Raw genomic sequence first — 22750 nt, 5'->3', positions numbered from 1 at the left:
TAGTTCACAGGGAAGATAATCCGTAGATATGTGCAGTAAGATAAAAGTAACTAAACCTTTCATTACAAGAATCTTATTAGCAGCTGACATCAATATATTACAAACATTTTGAAGTTTTTATGATACCATTACAAAAAGTTAAGAATGAACTAAAAGAAGGAAAGACAATACCTCCAATCTGGCAAGAGAGATATATAACATAAAATGTTAATGTATAAAGAAGACAGCAATGCAGTGCTATCATAGTCATATCAACCTATCTCTCTGCTTAAAGTAGATTATAAAATCTTTGGTACAATAATGGCAGAAAGATTAAGAAGCATACCAGTATGTCTTTTTTCAAAACAATTTTCAATAATAATATATGTATTTATTTTTTATTTATTATTTAAGCTTGTATACCGCCATTCACCAAAAGGTCTCACGGCGGTTCACAGGAAAACATTAAAACCACAATAAAACCCCATAAAACTCCCACTGTGCATTTTACAATAATAACAACAATGATGGCTCTCTAAACCTACTGCCCCCCGCTTGTTCAGTTAGAGGCCATCAAAGCAAAGAACACAGACACAGGGATGATCCAGTCCACTCAAACACATAGTATTAAATACCTTCTCCTTAGAGGCTGGGCCAATGACCTGGGCTCTCCACCTCTCATTCCCTTTCCCAGGACCACTCTACAGCCATTAAGCCGGCCTCCAGAGACTGCTGACAGGGTTCTGGATCTTCTGTCTTCATGGCAACCATTCTAGCCCCTATGTTTACACATTCATTCCCTCTTTCTTCCTGCTGACTTTGGTGCTTACTTAGGAAATAAGGTCAATCTGACCCCCATCTCAGCATAAACCTTACTGCCTGAATGCTTCTCTGGCTGACTTATTGGAAACTACATTCCAAAAGGGAACAGCCTGGCACTTAGCTGCCTTCTCTGCTTGATAGGGACCAAGGGTCAGGAGCAGGCATGCGAAAGCATCTGACGAAGGGTGCTTGCACTCGAAAGCTCATGCCTTGAATAAATCTTTGTTGGTCTTAAAGGTGCCACTGGACTCTGATTTTTCTGTGAACAGTATCCCAAGGCAGACCAATATGCAGAGCTATGGCCAATTACTTATAACTCTATGATAAATTATAAGATTGCAACCATTTTCTGTATTGTAATGCTGTCATACTGAATATGAATGGAATTCCTAGATGGATAAACAGGCCCTGGAAATAAGGACTTCATACTCCTCCAACAAGTGGAGAGGACTTATCCTGCATTCTGCCCCTCAGATTCCCTTTGGGTGAAAGGAATGACACATCTCATGAGACATTAAAGATATCATCCTGATATATTTGACAGGCTTGAATATGATATTACTGCTCAGATTCATTACTCTTCGTGTAGGTTTGGCTGAAGAACCTACCTAGCACACAGAAGTTGCATGCCTGTGCTCTGCTTTCATTCTGCCAGGGTGTGATGGAAAGCATCTTGTTTCTTCCCAGGGGTTAAAGTGAATACTAGTAGGCCTAGTCCAGTTTGCAGGTGTCTACAATTGTGGACTCCCTGCTCACACCATCATTATCTCTTTCAAGACCAGATTTAGGATGTGGTAATTGCTTCATCATGAGAACCTGTGGGGAGAGACAGGAGCAATGTCAGACTTCTAGAAGGTTCCAGGGAATAAGGGGCCTGACTCGATCTGAAGGGCCACCTAACGCCTAATAGCAAGAGTCTATAATTAACCACAGACAGCAAGGAAGCCATGCTAACTTTGTGATTCTACAAAACTGAGGCTCTAACTAGCATCATCACAATGAACAACCTTGAGAATCCACATTTCTGAGCACTGTCTGCTTGCCCAAGGGGTGGCAGTTCAGAGGGACCCAGCCTTGAATCCTTGACCCAGGGGTTCACTATGAGGGCAGTTCTTGATCATTCCATTTTTTTTCTTTTCATGATAAAATATATTATATAACCAGAGCATTTGTCAATATACAGAAATCAGCCCCCTCCCCAGCTCAGTTGACAGAGGCCTCTACCATGTTATTGGAAGAATGGTGCTTATGGAGGCTGAACAGCAAAGTGTGATACAGTAACAGAAATAAACAGTTAAAATTATTTCAGAGTGACTGTGCAGGAAAAACAGTAAAAGACATGGTACTTTTAATGACAAGAAGATGGGTACAGCAACAAGGAACTGTACAAGCAGAATAAGGAATTACAGGATGCAATGTAGCATGGCAACGGAAGATTTCTTTTAAGGTAGGGTAGAGATAAGATAAATTATATTCCATTTTAGATGAGAAATGGAAAGAGCGTGGCAAAGTGCTGAATCATGCTGCTTATTTTTAGAAAAAGCAAATTAAAAACAACCAATGAAAACTGTCTGTTAAAAGTCACTAGAGTGGATATCAGTACTTTAATGAGCATCATGGGGGGGATCAATTTTTAAACTTCCCATCCGTACTCTTAATCTCTGGCTTTCAAACAAAGCTAGTAAAATGTATATGTAAAGTTTTTGATTAGTTCGATCACAAAGCAAATTAACAAGGGAGGGTGATTAAAGTTTAAATACAGACTGAAACCTTGTTTGTTCCAGAAAAATAGCTTTATTTTTAAGTGGAGAGAAAATTGTTCTAAGCACAGAATTCTCAATCCAACTAAAATGAGTTATGCTTTAATCCTATTGAGCTCTATGAGGTTTAAGTATTTTTGAGAACGGGGGATTTTAAATCCTATAATTAATATAAATATGCTTGTCATTATGACTAAATTGACTTACAGGACAATCCTAAAAGGATTTACAGTAGAGATGCCAGGAGGCAAGGCAAGGTGTAAAAAAAGTCATTGTCTCTTCCATGTGAAACCCTAAGCATGACATCAAGGAGTCAGGCAATGGTCTAAAATCCCTCTTAACTCTACGGTGTTAGCAAAGCCGTGTCTCGCAATAAGTTTTGTACTCATGTGAGGATTTGACCTTGGGTCACCCCGGTCCAAATGTTTACTGAAGCAGATGGGAAGGCCCCAGGAACAAAATGAACACCCATGCACTTTCAAACACAAATCTATTTAGCATTTTTGGGATAAAAGTAGGGGCCCTTCTATGAATTAAATATGGGCTAAGCAAGAGGAATATATGAGCAGTTCTTTCAATGGAGTATAGTAAGCAGTGGGAATACATAAGGATCAGTACCGGGGCTGGTACTATTTAATTTGTTCATAATTGATCTTAATGCCGGGCCAGGCTCGTGCATACGGTGAAGAGCCCAGCCATTTAGGATCAGCTCCTCCCCTACCTACGGTGTCCCAGCAGGGATACAAAACTCTCTGTTCAGCTTTGTGGCATCGTGGAGCCAAATGGGGCATTTGTTGACCCTCCCAATGGTGGGATAGCATTGCCACACTATCCCACCCTCATGCAGGGATACACATCTTCGCTCCCTGACCCTCCTGATGCTGCCACCATGCCACTTAACTCACCATGGTGAGTTAAGGGACCTGTCTACCCTGGACCATGTGTGTCAGGGGATTTTGGCCCCCGTACATACACAGGAAGTGGTGGGGCATGCTGTCCCACTGCACAGAACTACCACCAGCCCAGTGTGGCCGCCACCATGCATAATTGGTCATGGTGGCTCTATATACTTCCAGAAATTATTATGTAGAAACTAGGCCATGGATACAAATCATCTTGTACATATAACCTTTCATCAAGCAGTAGAATGTTCAAGAGCAGCTTTAAAAGGCCAATTGCTTTGGGAAGACAGAGACCTGAGTACTCATGCTGTTTTATTAATATTTGTTCACTGGCAATTATATAGGTTGAGCAGGAGAAAGCAAGAATGCATGATCAGTCAGCTTAGAAACACTGACAGCATCAAAAACCTACTTCTGCTAGTCACCTTCATTATAACTACTTTCTTTTTCTCTGGCCAATTTCTTCAAAAAGCTAAGAAACATGTCTACTGGGAGGGGGGAGGATAGGAGACAAATATCCAGGTAGTCTTTAAACAATTCCAGTGCAGGATAATATTTTCTATCTAGTAGCATACATCAATTGGAAGCATGTGACTCAATGTGCATTTCTGTTTTTATTATCTGAAAAATATAAGGTCAGAGGAGCTCCACTGAGAACAGAAAAGAAATGCACACACATATGTGTCTATGCCTCATTAAAGTATAGCAATATTTTCACCAATACTGAGAGATCAAACATTCTGGGAGTCCTATTTATTCATACTGAACTATTTTAGATATTGCTACATTAAAATATAATAATAAAATAGTACTTAGTGTTGCTTACAGCATTTAATTTTTTTTAAGCCATAACAGAATCACAAAACAGCACACTTCCCCCATATGTCCCAACCTGATGGCCCTGAAGGACACCAGGATAGATAACTGCAAAAGCTGCTGGAAGTTCAAGGAGAACCAAATGAAGTGTACTTCCACGAAGGCCCACCAAGGTGTAATATATTGAGTTATGTTATTGGTGAGTTAAGGGATAACAGCTCAGAGTGTTGTTCCTGCATACAGGAACTTTTGGGCCGGAAAACAGAATATAGAGTGAGCTGCTGTTCAGTGCTTGCTGTCGGTTGTTTGTAGTTGTGAGTAAAGATTGTGGTTCTAAGTGGTTGTACCTCATCTATTACACAAGGTGATTTCTATCTCATAGCAAGTCAAAAGATGAGTTAAAAGGGGTCAAAACAATGGATTTTTATTCATTTAATTCTGGGACCGATTTATTACTACTTTCTTGTGTACCTCATCCAGGACCGTTTATGCACTGGAGGTTTCATGCTGGGCTGCAGGCTGGAGTTTTAGTTGTGGCAGGTTGCCCCACCTGTTCCTGCACACACAAGAAGGAGCATTTGGCCCAGGGCACCTCGTCTGCCCCCCCTTCAAGGATCGCTGCCTTGTTGTGGCAAGGGGGCTTGCGTAGTTCAGTGAAGCTATGAGCTATACCATGCAGGGCCACCCGAGACGGACAGGTCATAGCTGAGAGCTCTGACAAAAGGTGATCCACTGGAGAAGGAAATGGCAAACCACTCCAGTATCTTTGCCATGAAAACTCTATGGACAGTTCCAATAGGCATAACGATATGACGCTCCCAGCATTAGGCTCTTCTCCAGGGAGTCCTTCCTTCTCATGAGGTGGCCAAAGTATTTGAGTTTCATCTTCAGGATCTGGCCTTCTAAAGAGCAGTCAGGGTTGATCTCCTCTAGGACTGACCGGTTTGTTCGCCTTGCAGTCCAAGGGACTCGCAAGAGTCTTCTCCAGCACCAGAGTTCAAAAGCCTCAATTCTTTGACGCTCGGCCTTCCTTATGGTCCAACTTTCACAGCCATACATTGCAACTGGGAAGACCATAGCCTTGACTAAACGCACTTTTGTTGGCAGAGTGATGTCTCTGCTTTTTAGGATGCTGCCTAGATTTGCCATAGCTTTCCTCCCCAGGAGCAAGCGTCTTTTAATTTCTTTGCTGCAGTCCCCATGTGCAGTGATCTTGGAGCCCAGGAAAATAAAATCTGTCACTATCTCCATTTCTTCCCCATCTATTTGCCAGGAATTGAGAGGGCTGGATGCCATGATCTTTGTTTTCTTGTTGTTGAGTTTCAAGCCAACTTTTGCACTCTCCTCCTTCACCTGCATCAACAGGCTCTTTAGTTCCTCTTCACTTTCGGCCATTAGAGTGGTATCATCTGCATATCTGAGGTTGTTGATATTTCTCCCTGCAATCTTGATCCCAATTTGTGACTCCTCTAATCCTGCATTTCTCATGATGTGCTCTGCATACAAGTTAAATAGGCAAGGCGACAGTATACAGCCTTGCCGAACTCCTTTCTCAATTTTGAACCAGTCAGTGATTCCATGTTCAGTTCTCACTGTTGCTTCTTGACCTGCATATAAATTTCTCAAGAGACAAATAAGATGCTCTGGTATTCCCATCTCTTTAAGAACTTGCCACAATTTGTTGTGCTCCACACAATCAAAGGCTTTAGCATAGTCAATGAAGCAGAAGTAGACGTTCTTCTGGTACTCCCTAGCTTTCTCCATGATGCAGCGTATGTTGGCAATTTGATCTCTAGTTCCTCTGCCTCTTCAAAATCCTGCCTGTACTTCTGGAAGTTCTCGGTCCACATATTGCTGGAGCCTAGCTTGTAGGATTTTGAGCATAACTTTGCTAGCATGAGAAATTAGTACAATGGTGCGGTAGTTTGAACATTCTTTGGCATTGCCCTTCTTTGGGATTGGAATGTAAACTGACCTTTTCCAATCCTGTGGACATTGTTGAGTTTTCCAAATTTGCTGGCATATTGAGTGTAGCACTTTTACTGCATCGTCCTTTAAGATTTTGAATAGTTCAACTGGAATGCTGTCACCACCACTAGCTTTATTGTTGCTCAGACTTCCTAAGGCCCATTTGACTTCACATTCCAGGATGTCTGGCTCCAGGTCAGTAACTACCCCACTGTGGTCATCAGGGATGTTAAGCTCGCTCTTGTATAGTTGTTCTGTATAATTTTGCCACCTTTGTTTAATCTCTTCTTCTTCTGTGAGGTCCCTACCATTTTGGTCCCTTATCATACCCAACTTTGCATGAAACGTTCTCTTCATATCTCCAATTTTCTTGAAAAGATCTCTGGTCCTCCCCATTCTATTCTTTTCTTCTATTTGTTTGCACTGTTGATTTAATTATTATTATTATTATTATTTAATTTCTAGACCGCCCTTCTCCCAATAGGTCTCAGGGCGGTTTACAACATAAATAGTTAAAACACAATAAAATCCCCATAAAAACCCCAATTAAAAGTTACATATAACATATCACATAACATATAGCGGCGGTGGTCACAATTCTGATCTTAGTTCAGCCTGGTGGAGAGAATAATGTTCAGAAGAGGGTGGCACCAATACAATAGATCTAACCATGATCTCGGTGTTAGAGATCTCAATATTGGAGGGGATCCTCTGATGGATTAGTGGGAGAGCTGCCCTGGCCTCAACCATATGCCTGGTGGAAGAGCTCCGTCTTACAGGCCCTGCGGAAAGCTGGTAGATCCTGCAGGGCCCTTAGCTCTTCTGGGAGCTCGTTCCACCAGGTTGGGGCCAGGACTGAAAAGGCCCTGGCCTGGATCGAGGCCAGGCGCACATCCCGTGGGCCCGGGACAACCAGTAAATTCATACCCGTAGAGCGGAGTGCCCTGCGGGGGGCATAAGCAACCAAGCGGTCCCGCAGGTAGACGGGACCCAGTCCGCGTATAGCCTTAAAGGTCAATACCAATACCTTGAATCTGATTCGGAAACAGACTGGTAACCAGTGCAGATGACGAAGCACCGGCTGAATGTGGGCCCTCAAAGGTGTTCTAGTGAGGACCCTGGCAGCCGCATTTTGGACCAGCTGTAACTTCCAAGTCAAAGACAAGGGAAGGCCCGCGTAGAGCGAGTTACAGAAGTCTAATCTGGAAGTGACCGTTGCATGGATCACTGTGGCCAGGTGTTCCGAGGACAGGTAGGGCGCTAGTAGCCGGGCTTGGCGAAGATGGAAAAATGCTGTCCGAGCTACATTGGTGACCTGAGCCTCCATAGAGAGGGAGGCATCAAATGTCACTCCCAAATTCCTGGCAACTGGTGCAGGTGTTAATTGCACCCCGTTCAGGCATGGGAGGCGCGCTTCCTGGTCCTGCCCTCTTCTGCCCAGCCACAGGACCTCCGTCTTGGAGGGGTTGAGTTTCAGGCGACTCTGCCTGAGCCATCCAGCTACCGCTTCCAAACAGCTGGCAAATGTATCCGGGGTGGAGTCCGGCCGGCCGTCCATTAGGAAGTAGAGCTGGGTGTCATCCGCATATTGGTGGCAACCCAGCCATTCTTTCCCAGCCAGAAGAAGGCATTCTTATCTCTTCTAGCTTTTCTCTGGAATTCTGCATTCAATTGGGTGTATCTTTCTCTTTCTCCCTTGCCTTTTACTTCCCTTCTCTCCTTAGCTATTTGTAAAGCTTCCTCAGACAGCCATTTTGATTTCTTGCATTTCTTTTTCTTTGGGATGGTTTTAGTTGCTACCTCTTGTACAATGTTGCGAACCTCCGTCCATAGTTCTTCAGGCACTCTGTCTATCAGATCTAATTCCTTAAATCTATTTGTCACCTCTACTGTGTATTCGTCGGGGATATGATTTAGTTCATACCTGAGTGGCCTAGTGCTTTTCCCTACTTTCTTCAATTTAAGCCTAAATTTTGCAACAAGAAGCTCATGATCTGAACCACAATCAGCTCCTGGTCTTGTTTTTATTGACTGGATAGAACTTTTCCATCTTTGGCTGCAGAGCACATAGTCAATCTGATTTCTGTGTTGACCGTCTGGTGATGTCCATGTGTAGAGTCGTCTCTTGGGTTGTTGGAAAAGAGTGTTTGCTATGACCATTGTATTCTCTTGACAAAATTCTACCAGCCTGTGCCCTGCTTCATTTTGTACTCCAAGGCCAAACTTGCCTGTTATCCCGGTTATCTTTTGGCTTCCTACTTTAGCATTCCAATCCCCCATGATGATAAGCACGTCATTTTTTGGCGTTGCTTCTACAAGGTGTTGTAGGCCTTCATAGAACTGATCAACTTCATGTTTTTCTAGCCTCTGCTTAAAAACTGTCAAAGAAAGTGTGCCCACCACCTCTCGAGGAAGCCTGTTCCATTAAGGAACCACTCTGTCAGGAACTTCTTCCAGATGTTTAACCAAAAATTCCTTTGAGTTAATTTCATCCAATTGGTTCTTGTCTGACCCTCTGCAGCAACAGAAATCAATTCTGCGCCATCCTTTATCTGATAGCTCTTCAAGTGCTTGAAGATAGCTTTCATAGTCGTCTTCTCTCCAGGCTAAACAGACCAAGCTCCCTCAACCTCAAAACTTTATATTTTATTTCCTACTACTCTTCTCTTCCATCTTTTCTTTATCTTAGGTCTCCACCTCTTAACCCATATATATCATTGTCATGCAAGGCAAGAGAAAGTTCCTTGAAGATATGAGTATTTCATAAAGCTGTTTTATGCTTTTATCATCTCCCATATTCTCATTTTCTCATAATCCTTTGTTTGAATGCTACAAGAACAAAATAACATTCTTTGAAGAAGAAGAAGAAGAAGAAGAAGAAGAAGAAGAAGAAGAAGAAGAAGAAGAAGAAGAAGAAGAGCTGGTTCTTATATGCCGCTTTTCTCTGCCCGAAGGAGGCTCAAAGCAGTTCACAGTCGCCTTCCCTTTCCTCTCCCCACAACAGACACCCTGTGAGGTGGGTGAGGCTGAGAGAGCCCTGATATCACTGCTCGGTCAGAACAGCTTTATCAGTGCCGTGGCGAGCCCAAGGTCACCCAACTGGCTGCATGTGGGGGAGTGCAGAATCGAACCCAGCATGCCAGATTAGAAGTCCGCACTCCTAACCACTACACCAAACTGGAGTATCTTATTCACCAATAAAAATCCTTCCAAGTCCTCCTAATATTTATTCCTTTTTCTCTTTCATAGCTCTTTTGTTCAAATTGTTTCTTCATATTAAACATTACCACTCAGAAGTGTAAACATTTTTACCAGATCATGGAGTAAACTATAGGTTGGATCCAACAATTTCATTTGACTAAGTGAGGAGCCTTCATCCCAGTCTCTTAGCTTCTAGGTCACATAGAGGCAAAGCCATCTCAGATATATATTCAGCTTTGTTTACAAAAAAAGTCTCTGGCTCTTTGGGAGGGGGGGAGGAATGTGGGAAGGGAATCTCCAAGAGGTAAGCCAGTTAGCCCTTTACTGACCAAATTCATCCTTATCTTCCTGTCCCATAACCTTTTCTGAGTCCATGGTTTCTTTCTTGCTAGTTCCTTTTTTCTTCAATGTCTGCAGAGACAACTGAGAAGACCAGGAAGAAAACTATTCTGGGGCTTCCTCCTCAGCTTGCCATGGGAAATTTGTCTTGGAAGTAGGGAGGTCCAAAGAAGGGATGCAAGATCATACAAATGAGGAGGTGATTCCAAACAACCTTCAGCCCCGTCATATCTCACTACAAAAAATGACTTCAGGATAATCTAAATAAATTTGACCCAAGAATAATTTATTCTCTCAAGGCTGAGACTGTGGAGACTACATATGTGGAGAGTGCTTTAACATCATGGCACAGCAAAAACATATATCCACCTTCTAGTTTTTAGGGGATAATTTCTAGGTTGGAAGGACTTATTTACATATACTTTTCTTGGATTGCTGATGGTACGTGGTACATAGATATATTGCTACTTCTAAGACTTCTGTGCATGGCTATTTGTAGTAACTACTGCACATGCAGAAGAGCCTCTTGTGGCGCAGAGTGGTAAGGCAGCCGTCTGAAAACTTTGCCCATGAGGCTGGGAGTTCAATCCCAGCAGCCGGCTCAAGGTTGACTCAGCCTTCCATCCTTCCGAGGTCGGTAAAATGAGTACCCAGCTTGCTGGGGGGTAAACGGTAATGACTGGGGAAGGCACTGGCAAACCACCCCGTATTGAGTCTGCCATGAAAACGCTAGAGGGCGTCACCCCAAGGGTCAGACATGACTCGGTGCTTTGCACAGGGGATACCTTTACCTTTACCTTTACTGCACATGCAACTTGGAAATGGGAGACAATAATTTTGTACTCATGCATCGACTACATTTTATATTTAGTACATAGTTAATTTCAATGTTTAGTTTGTTTCTTTGAAGAGATAAATACCTTATCTCTTCAAAGCCACATGATTGTATGTGTACTCAGAGATAATATAAGGGACAACACCTAGTAGTATGCTGAAGTGTTACCCCTGACATTGCTATTTAATGTGACATCAACAGATTCCTCTCCATATCATCCTGTTCTATTCATGCTGTCTTCAAGCATTCAGGAAGGGGCTATGGCTCAGTGGTAGAACATTTGCTTGGCATGCAAAAAGGTTCCAGTTTTAGTCCCTGGTGGTTCCAGTTAAAAGGATTAGGTAAAACTTCTACTGGAAATCCTGGAGAACAGCTGCCAATCTGAGAAGACAACCCTAACCTTGAAGGACTGATAGTTTGCTAAGGCAGCTTCTTGTGCTTATGTGGTTATAGGAGAAATAAGTCTCAAGGTTTAGGATGAAGTGAACCTGGCAACCCTACTCTCCTAGTGTTCTCATGCCCCCTCACTAAAAAAAGTCTGGAGGTCTCCTTCCTTCCTATAGCAAGCCTTCTCCAAACAGGAAAAAAATACCAGATTTAGCAGAAAGGAGTCACTGGATCCAACCCAATGCATTTTAATACTGATTACCAATACAAATAACATCGGACCAACTTTTAGAAGAAAAATGAATGAAAGTGTGAAATAATCAGCTTTGATATGACAGTGATAAAAGTCTGTCTGAGTTCCTTTCTCACGCTGGTTTGTATGTACAATAAGTCTATGGTTGTTTGCCAGATTCAATAACTGTGGCTGTTTCCAATTGATTTAATAAGGAGAAGAATATTAAAAAGTCATCTTGTTGTGTCAGTCAAAATCTTGGTAGTTTGAATACAATATGTATTTTTAAATCATGTTGAATGATTGATGGAGCCCTGCTGCTGCCATCTATACTCACAAACAGATGATTAGAGTAACTGGAGATTAGTGAGAATAGAAAGAAGGATCTGATCTCAAAGAGCTTCAAGAGAGTATGTTCCTAATAAAAAAACACTGACTTACTGTTGTTCTGTCAAGTTCCATAATCAGTATTATGGCATGCACATTCTTTCCTTTAGCAATCTAGCAAAATAGACTGTATTGCTACTATAACATGAAGAAAGGAAGCCTGAAACCAGAATCAATAATGAGAATCTATATCACTCTTCCTACCTGGTATTTCCCTGGTTTTACCTAGGCCAGTAGAAAATATATGACCTGCGATCTTACCACATATCTATGATATGAAAGATCACACCAAAAGAAGCCATCCCATGCTGGATTTGTCATGTCTGCCTACAAACTGTTTAGTCCTATGATCCCAGATTAACCTGAGCTCATCAGAGTTAAGGATTTAAGAAGGGTTGGCCAGAGTCAATACTTTAATGGGACACCACCAAAGCAGACTGGGGTTGCTATGCAGAGGTAGGCAATGGCTCATCACATACTGAATCAGACCATCAGTCCATCTAGATCATTATTGTCTGCTCAGAATGGCAGCAGCTCTTGAGGGTTTCAGGGAGTGGTTTTCCCCACCATCTACTACTAGTTCCTTTTAACTGGAGAGGTCAGTGATCAACCCTGGGAGCTTCTGCATGCCGATCAGGTGTTCTCCCACTGAGCCATGGCCCATCTCATTTCTTGCTTTGATCACCCTGTGGATGGGGGCGCCATGAGACAATTTCAACTTGATGGAATATTTTATCAGCCTGAATAGCCCAGCTGAGCCTGAGCTTGTTCAGAGTTTGGAAACTAAGTGGGTCAGCCACAATTAGTCCTTGGATGGGAGACCACCAAGGAAGACTAGAGTTGCTACACAGAGGAATGCAATGGCAAACCACCTCTGCTTGTCTCTTGCCAGGAATGCCCCATGGATACAACAACAAGATTTTTGTATTGCCTCAGTTAGTTGCAAATTAACAGCACGTTCTTTTTCTTCAGCACATTAATTGCTCATTAGAAGAACATATAGAACATTGCAGGTTTAATCCATGATGCAGATCTGTTAAACTGGATTAGAATGCTGCAGGGATTTGAAGATCACTGCCATGATAAATTGCTATAGTCACTGCTTCAGACATACGAGTTCCACTGCCCTAGAGAGATAAAAGATTAGTAGAATGCAACTCAACTGTTTTATTGACTAAATGCATTTATAAGAGTACAATGAATATGACTTTTAGAAATCCATCCTTTATTTTTCTTAAATTTATTTTATTTTTCTTAAAGCATTATGTCTACAAGAAATGCCAAAAGAATGGTCCCCTTTTCTTCCTGTTGCTGCAGGGATTTGAAGATCACTGCTCTAAATCTAAATCTCTAAATGTTCTCATACTTAACACGTTCTGATAATTAAAATTTCACATCCAAGCTTCATTTCATCTGTTTTGCCTACATCAAAACTGTCAAATCTTTCAGCCTGTTAGACAACACTTTCAAAGTTTCCCAAAAGATGTGCTTATTTTTTATTCTGTCATCTGGATTTTTTTCTACAGCAGTCTTGACAGATGTTTAGAAACAGACACAGGGATACAACAACAAGATTTTTGTATTTCTCTTTAAAATAATCTGTAGTTCTACCACTTTGTGTCAACAAGCGGGTTAGGTGCACTAGGGATTTTTCAATAAGATTTTGCCTTATTGTACAAACACCATCCATGTAGCTACTACACATACCCACACCTGAACATTTTGTAACCAAAGGAAATAGAATAGGAAAGTAGATAATGAAAAATGAGAAATATAGGCCGATTTCACACAGGTGGAATGAATGAATGTACTAGCGCCCTACCTGTCCTCGGAACACCTGGCCATAGTGATCCATGCAATGGTCACTTCCACATTATACTTCTGTAACTCACTCTACAAGGGTTTAACCTTGCCTCTGACCCGTAAATTGCAGCTGGTACAGAATGCGGCTGTGCATGTCCTCACTTAGTCATCTTGGAGGCCTACATCCAGCCATTGCTGAGACAGCTGCATTGGTTACTGGGCTACTTCCAGATCAAGTTCAAGGTATTGGTCTTGACCTTTAAGGCTATATGCAACTTGGGTCCTACCTACCTGCAGGTCTGTTTCCTCATGTCCTCACGCAGGGCACTTCCCTCTGCGGGTATGAGTCTGCTGATGGTCTCAGGACCCTAGGAATTATGCCTAGCCTCGACCAGGACCAGGGCCTTTTCGGTCTTGGACCCTACCTGGTGTAATGTGCTCTCAGAAGAGCTGCGGGCCCTGATGGATTTCTCATTGAGTTCTGCTAACTTGGGATCTTGGTTAGCAGAATCCTTGACCATGGTAGAGTAAGAAAGAATCTGCTTTACCTGCAGGTCTCAGGTTCAATCTGAGCATCTCAAGTTAAAAGGATTGGTAGTAGCTGATATGAATGACTACTACCTGGGAACCTAGAGATGTAGATCTCTGCACTTCTCCTTATTGAATTGCACCTTGTTCTCATTTGCCCACTTTTCCAGTATGGTCAGTTATCGTTGAACTCTATCTTAAAGGTTGTTCACTACTTCTCCAAATTTGGCATCATCTGCAAATTTAATAAGTCCCTCCAGTCCCTCATCCAGATAATTGATAAGAATGTTGAAAAGTACCTGACCCAGTACTGGGCCCTGTGGCATCCTACTGCTCACCTCCCTGAAGTCTGATGAAACCCCATTGACAACTACTCTTTAGGTGTAGTTTTCTCTATGTCCTCTTACAGAACATCTCCGTTTCCAACCAACAATTGGCCTATCACCTCTTCTGCCTTGCATTTGCTCTTCACATATCTGAGGAAGCTTTTCTCATTGTGATGAGCCACCAAGCCAACTTCAGCTCTCTGTGGCCTCTCTGATGCCTATCCTACAGTGCCTCTTTCTCCCTTAGATCAGTGGTCCCCAACCTGCGGTTTTTAATTAATTTAATACCTTCCCTTTTTTCAACTATCAGGACAGTCTTCTTAGAAACAGATAAGGCTTCATTGTAAAAACAGTGTAGTAAACAGCAGTATTAAAATTTCAGATGACATTTACCAGCATTATGTAATCAGCTGCTTGGCAAATATGCAATTGTAACACCAAATATTAATGAGATTATCACTAAATTACTCAAAGATTTTTCCCCACCTCAGCATCTTTAATATTATAAAGAGAAGGAGGAGGAAAATCTAAAGCCTGTCTCAGACAATTAAATACTGTAATTTATTGGTAAAAGGAGGGGGTTTTCCAGGGCATTTTTGGATGAGCTGGTTACGTTTTCATAAACTTGTTATTGTCAGATGAAGTAAACCTAAACATTGACAATAGACTGTTTGTTCTGTTCAGCTATTCTTCCCCAACCTCACATTTTGCTCTCTTAAAAGGTTCAAAATTGGTGTCTGCTAATTACTATGCAATTAAAAAATGGAAACTATTGACAAATTTTCTTTTTGACTGCTGTGGAATTGTTGGCAAAATTATTAACAATTATTGTTATGACAATCAGTATTTGGCTTTTGGCTCTCCTTGCTTTTATGTATTTTCAGTGTGATGTACAATATACTATTTAATGTTATTTCCAGTATCTGTACTTGGGTGCTTACTGTTACCCAGAGTGGTGGTCTCCTAATCAGTTGAAGGAATTTGCTTTAAGGAAACAGAGTGAGAGGGGTAACTGGGATTCTCCACCTTTTAGAGAACTCTTGAAATAAACCAGGGAGAAGTTCAACTGGAAAGGTTTTTATTAAATTGAAAGAACAATATGAGCACAATAAACACACATACAAGAGCTAACTAAGAGAAACATGAGGAAAAGGGGGAAAGTGATTTCAGACATTGTTCAAGGATCTTACAAGAATACATAACTATTATAAAACGACCTTCAAGATAAGTCTCAGAACACCCTGCTGTAATGATTGGGGAAGAAGTCAGGGACCTGTTGGAATTATAACACTGCCTGTCTTTTCTAACAAAAGTAGGAAAGGAGACAACCCAAGACAGGATTATTAGCATCAGGTATTATTATTCGATTCCTCATATAGCTACTGCTCTACTTTCTCATCCATTCTTCATTCCTCTCTGCTATTTGATTCCAGTATAGAGAATCCTGGGTGTAAACTGCATGGAGCTTTTATTCCAACCCCAGATCGATTCAGTCCCTGCCCTCTACACAGAATGCGATTTCCGTTTGGATTTCAGGCGATTTAAGTTTTCCTTCTGCAGCAAGAAGGATTGATCCGGTGTGACCCTACCTTTGTTGTGCAATATCTCAGACTGCTTTTAATCCTGAATATCCATTTGGGAAAGAAAGCTCCGTGGTAGAGAACTTCTGATAGGCTATACCTGGTCATGTGACACGCTTGCCTTAAAGGAAAAGCCCCTAATTTCTCTCAATTTCTGTCGGTCCTGGATTTTTCCTCCCTGCCTTTTTTGATCCTCTCCCCCTCCCCTCCAAGAAAAGAAAGAGGCTCCCTGCTTGGCTCCTTCCCCCCCCCTTCAAGAAAAGAAAGAAAGAGGCTTGGCTTCCTCCCCCCTTCTGAACTACCCTAACCACGTGCAGAAGACTTTCCTGTTTCAATGGGAGGGGGAGGAAGAATCGAGTTGAAAGCAGTGTGAATTCAACAGGATTGACAATGGAATAAAGAAAGTAAGTGCAGACTCTGCTCTAGTCTGCCCAGCAACAGATACCACTGTCTCCCTAATGGGACAAAAACTTTAACAATGAAATAACTTGTAAAAGCATTGACGAACACACAACACTGTCACCAGAACTCAGGCCCATTCCGAACCAGGATCAATGTGGCAAATTGATTACGGAAAGAAAAAACTGAATTTAAAATAGTGGAATTTGGCGTAACGCATACCTGCCTTTGTAGTGGAATCCATTTGCATTTCAATCGTTTCCCACAGGTTTCGGCAAAAATTATTAGAAAGGAAGCGATTTTTGCCATGCTTTGTCCCATCCCTGGCCGTCAATCAAATGAGCAGCCAATGGGCGGTTGTTACCATGCTCCGGAAAAGCCCCTTTGCCTTTAAGAACATGTTTTTTTTTAAAAAAAAACACACGTTGCAACAAATATGCCTTGATTCCTTGATTCCTTGCTTCTTCCTAGCGTAGAGACCCATATAGCTGGCAGCTGGCCTGTGAGCTGCTGTTTCATCGTTGCCACACTCCCCCGAGTGAAAAAAAATCCCCCCCCCCCATGCACGGGCGCGATTTTCGGCTGAAAATAAAGAGAACTTGCAAACGGGGCAGTGTTGTGCTTGGTGACTTGAGGCGAGCTTTAAAGCAGCTCTGTGGAGGGACTGCAGCCGGAGAAGCCTTGCTGGGTGAATGAAGGCTCACCGGTTTGTTGCTCTCCACTCGCTCAGAGAAAAAAAAATGGCGATCGCTTCGCCAGAAGTTCAGAGGAGAGAGCCAGGTGGAGGGACTTTGCTGAAACCGCAACAATGGTAACGCACATAACTTTTTCGCTAGTGTTGCAGATTGGTTGCAAGAGTGTAGCACTTTCCAGAGGGTGAATCCACTTTTTGGGATTTCCCTGGAAGTGCTACAACAAAGCGCTTCTTGCGGGACTGTTTCAGGAGTGTGGCAGATTGTGTACGACGTTGTGCATAACTGCATATTAGTAGCGATTACAATTTGCCACACTCCTGCTATATTAAACTTGTGCAGAATGGACCCCAGTATTCCTTTCTCTTTTATTTTTTCATCAGAACATAGTCTTCCTTCCCCCTTTGTTTCCTCCTTTCTTCCTTTCTCTAAATTCTCTGAAGTCTTAGACAGGAAAAACAAAGTTAGAGTCCAGTGGCAACTTTATTCAAGGTATAAGCTTTTGTGTGCAAGCATACTTTGTCAGATACAGTGAAACAGAATATCCTCAACCATCTCTTGCTATAACAAAATCAGGGCAAGTTACTCCATCCAAGACAATTTATTGAGAGCTCAATCAGAGGGACACAATTTACAGGATTGGGTCTTTATAACGATGACCTATTTGATAGACACAAAATTGCACAAATAAATTCTTCCCCCTTTTTAAAGCTATTTTTAAAAGTTGATTTCAGATCTGAGTATTTAGTTACCATCTCATCACAAAATCTTTGAATGACTTTACCCATTTGAGTTTTCAAATCATATCATTGACCTTACTTTCAGGTCATTATTCCCATGTACCTTTAGCCCTTCATTTATGTATTTGTGGAGAACCAGCTGTGGAGAACCAGCTTTCACATTATCTTTTAACTTTTTCTCTATATTTGGAAACAAGGACAAAATTCATAAATAGATTTCTATTGGGACAATTTTTTTACACAGACACTGTTCTTTCTGTTATCAGATACTAATTCTTTGATTAGTTATAATGTGTCACTGTTTGCACAGGCTGCAAGTAAAATTCAAGCCAAATTTACCCCAAGAGTTAATATTTCTAAACTTTTAGTGCTGGATATTTACTGGGATCTGATTTATTTCCATACCTTTGTTTATACTGTTTTAGTGTTTTATCAGATATTGATTTTAACTGTATATATTGTATATAAATTGTAATGGACTTTGGCTATAAACAATAAAATCAATATGAATTTAATATATATAGGTAGTGAGAGGGCAAGGGGTTAATTTCCAGGAAGGGCTGGCTAGAGTGAAGATGCATAAGAGATAATAGCTGAAATTGGATTAAGGCAGTAATCAAAATCTATGAAATGACATAAATAAGAATACAAATATAAGAGTTAACAAACAGACATGAGAAGTGCATCTGATGGCATGGGCATGCACTCAAAAGCTTATATCTTGAATGGAATGGTTGGCCTTAGAGTATGTTCCTTAGCTAACTGTTGTATCCAACCTCAGCTATTATATCTTATGCATCTCCACTTAGTTCTGCTGCTTCAAACCAACATGGATACATATCTGAATCTGTCTTAGAAGGGTATACAACATGTTTGCACTAAGTTCTGATCCTGCTCAGTTTACAGGACCACCACAGCTAGATCTCCTCTTCTATCCTTCCTCGATAGGGATAGTTAGGTTCCTGCCAGCTACTGTTACTTTCCCAATGATCCGAAAAGAAAAATCTATGTAACTAGCCTTGTCTATGCATTTGTATCATTCATAAATATCCCCCAAGTATTATAAGTGGCTCCCACACTAGTACAAGTTCATGTTAATGGGACACCTATAAGCTGTTCTTAGGCACTACAAAGTCCTTATGTTTATTGGGGAACAACACAAAAGTTTATGCCTCCCAGATGGCACACGAGCATTTTTTTCTGTTTGTGACCACAGCTCGCAAGGAGAAGCATCTGTATGTCCACAAGCACAAATACACACACACACAGTTTTCACATTTTTAAACCACTCCATAGAACCTCTATTCATTCCATTGTAAAAATAATACAACTCACATGGCTATCTGTAAGTTTCACAGTGGATCCAATAGAATAGAGGCTCTGTGGCGAGGTCTGATATAGAAATAATGTGGGGGAAAGCTAAAGTTAATTTCTCATGCATGTTGAGTCTCAGCAGGAAAGAGTCAGTGTATGTCTTGGAGGCACAAAACTGCTATCTCATGTGGTAAAAAGTCCTTGTGTTTCTGCTCAACCCGCACAAGAATTTGCTAATATGTAGATGGATTCTATACTGCAAACTCCAAAGCAAGAGTTTAAATTGAGCATTAGTCCTAAGGAGCAACCTTCACCTAACTCAACAGAATATAATTCTGAGTAAAACAGTTGATGGATATTGATAATCTAGAAATAAATATACTATTGTCCCCAGTGGGGTTAAACATTGTCACATTTGTTGAAGGCAAAAAGAAAAGGGAAATTAAATACAGCCCCTTAAATGAGAAGAGATCACAAATGAGTATTGTTTGGCTGACCTTGGCAGTTGAATTGGCACAGCTGAGGGAGATCCTGTTTCAGGAGCAGAGCTGATTCACAAGAAACACTGGCCAAAACGTTGAAATTTAGGCATTGACACCAAATTCCATACTGAGTTAATAGAAACTGTCAGTAGCTCTGGGGAAGAATACTCCTGGTCCTCCCACCCCATCCACATTCTCAAAATGTGTTCCTAAAATAATGATTGAGGAATGCCTGTAAATGGCCATATATGTACATCTTTGTAAGGTTCAGAGGGGTGATCTTTAAGCAGTGGCTGGACTGATACATATCCTGGATGCTTTAGGCTGTTCCTGCATTGAGCAGGGGATTGGACTAGATGACCTCTATGACTCCTTCCAACTCTATGATTCTATGATTGTATATATTTGAGGCACATGCAAGATCCTCATTTGCTATTCTTGTGTTTCAGATTGCCTATTCTCATACTACTATTGCCATTTAATAGTTTTAAAAGCTTCCCATACTATTTTAATTTGCATAGAACTTCATTATCTTGATTGGGTCCTGTGCCTTTCATTACAAATGTATGCACTTAGGATAATTTCTCAGTCACTTCCCCCATCATTGTGTTAAAAGACAACTATGACAAAGCAGTGGTGGAAAATTCCCAGGAGGGTCATGGTTATCTTCACAAAGCCAAAACTCATGACTGCTTAATATGGGGCTAATTTAATGTTTACCATATAAATGTGGCAGAAAACCAATTTGATAAAAACAATAAAGACAGTATGCTTGGGACATCATCTCACCTTCTTATTCCCTCAGTGAAACAACTCAGAGAGGAAGGCGATTTTCCCTCCTCTACCCTCCTCACTACAGCCTCCTGACCTGCATGGCTGTTGGTCCACAAGTTCTTTGACCCAGAAATCAGCTTCCCTGCTGCTGGAAGGGACGGCTGTGGAGAACAGGAACAAGGGAAAGACACATTATCCATGGATCTCTAGATCCAACCCAGTTTCACAACTTTTCCCTGCACTGTGGTTTTGTTGTGCATTCCCACGTGATATGCCTATTTCTGTAGCATTATCCTCTCTGTTAGAACTCTTCCCCCCTATTAACCCAATCCTGGATTTTTAATGTACGTATTTCAAATTAGGCATATGCATTTGGTTTATCCATACTGAAAAACTACTTTGTGAGTATTTATTGGTATTGCATTTAGCTACCAGCACAGTAAATGCTGAAAAAGGCCAAAAATATTCATACTGAATATTTTTTAATCCATTATATCCTATAGGGCCATTAAAGTTAATGGCACATCTGTCCTGAGTCTATTCAATGGTCTGCTGGGGGGTGGGAGATTTGAGATAGAGGTACCAAATTTCCTGTGAAGCTGCTGGAGCCTCTCCTCAAAAGAGCCCCCAAGTTTCAAAATGACTAGATAAGGGGGTTGGATTCTCTGGGCACCCAAAGAATGTGCCCCCATGCTCCTCTGTTCCAATGGGGGGGGGGAGGAATAGCTGGGCAGCAATACAAGCCCAGCAGAATGTCCTAGAGAATCTCTGCAGTAGAAAATGAAAGGTGGGGGTATTTGTGCAAGTCTGGAAATGAGATCTGGGGGATATCTCTACAGTGGCTGATCTCCTTTCTCCAAAGTCAAGGACAGAGGGCTATACTTGGGGAGAATGTATTGGACCACTGCCAGCTCCCTTGTGGAGTTCCAGAGGGCACAGACCTCTCCCCCATCTTTATGCATGCTGTTTCCCAGCTCATCGTGGACTAGAGTGTGATTAGTATGTTGATGACACCCAGTTTTACCTCCTGATGGACAGCCACCATAATTCACCCCCAAAGTCATTTGCCAGATGTCTGGAAGCAGTGGTGGGATGGATTAAGCAGTGTCGCCTGAAATTCAATCCTTCAAAACAGAGGTCCCATGACTGGGTAGGACTGAGGCAGTGCAATTACCCAGCCTGGATGGGTTGCAGCTTATACCTGCACATTCAACCAGGAATCTGGGTGTGATCTTTGTTGCCTCCCTTAATACAGAGGTGCAGATCATGAGAGTAGTGCATTTTGCATTCTTCCAACTTTGGCAAGCCAAATTACTATTGTCCTGTTTGGCCCTGGAACACTGGGACCTTTTCCACAAGGAGGTACCTAAGGCACACTGTCTCCTGTTGAAATCCGCGCACTGCTAACTTGTGGTTGCTCATTTCCGGATGGGAGTTTTCTTCCATGTTTGCTTTGTCCTGAGTTTTTGCTTCAAAACAAGTCAAGTGGCTGAGTGGAACTCAGGACAATCTCCCCCCGCCCCAGTTGTGGCTTGTCACTCACTGTGACATGGTGTCACCCACCAATCACCTTTCAGCACCATATTCTCCCACTCTAGCGGCCCCCTCCTCCAAGCCCCTCAAACAGAGAAAAATATTTTTATTTAAAAATCAAGATACTTGTAGCAACACAGATCTGCCGCAACATATAATGATTTAAAGTTAGAGAAGTGGTATTTTCGTGTCTTCTCCCCTCCCTTAGGAGGAAAAGAGCAGCGCGGAGGGACAAAGGAGAAAACAGCTGCATTTCCTTGGCTCCACAGTATGGCTCCAAACAAAGCAGCACTGTGGGGCAAGGAAAAAGCCTGGCTCTCCCCCTTGGCTCCCTCCCACATGGTCAGGCTACAGTCCCTTAAAAAAAAAGGAGGAAAGAAAGAACATGTCTCTCCCCTTCGGCTCCATCTAAGCATCATCAATGCATGAAGTGGACTGGGTATAATTTCATTACACCGGAACCACATAGCAACACGTTTCCATCCTTTTATTTTATTTACACACACACATAAACAAGATTGCCTCTGCAGTGCAGCTCAAGGGAACAGGCTCCCTTGCCATCCCTGCAGAAACGGGCTTCGGAAAAAGTCCTTTGAAAAAAGTGTGGGGAGAGGAGGATGGAAGTGACTCTCAGGATTGAGTAGTAGTTGGGAGGGCGGGGAAAAGGAAAGCCCTAGTTTTCCCTTCCTTACGTCCCTGCTGCAACTTGCTGCTCATTGTCTCCTGTGATAAAAAAGGGAATGCTGATTCTCTTCTCATTGGGCAGTGGCCAGGCAGAGTCACACCAGCCCCGGGAAAGCCATGGGAGAGAGGTAACATCATGAAGAAGCCCAAATAAACCCCACAAACAAGCAGAAGGTGAACTGAGGAAAATGACATGTGGAAATGGTCCTAGCCATGGTGATCTATGGGACTTTCACCTCTAGACTGAACTTCTGTAACTCACTCTAC

Source organism: Paroedura picta, chromosome 1 (assembly GCF_049243985.1).
Source record: "Paroedura picta isolate Pp20150507F chromosome 1, Ppicta_v3.0, whole genome shotgun sequence".
NCBI lineage: Eukaryota > Metazoa > Chordata > Lepidosauria > Squamata > Gekkonidae > Paroedura > Paroedura picta.
This window is presented reverse-complemented; position numbering follows the sequence as displayed.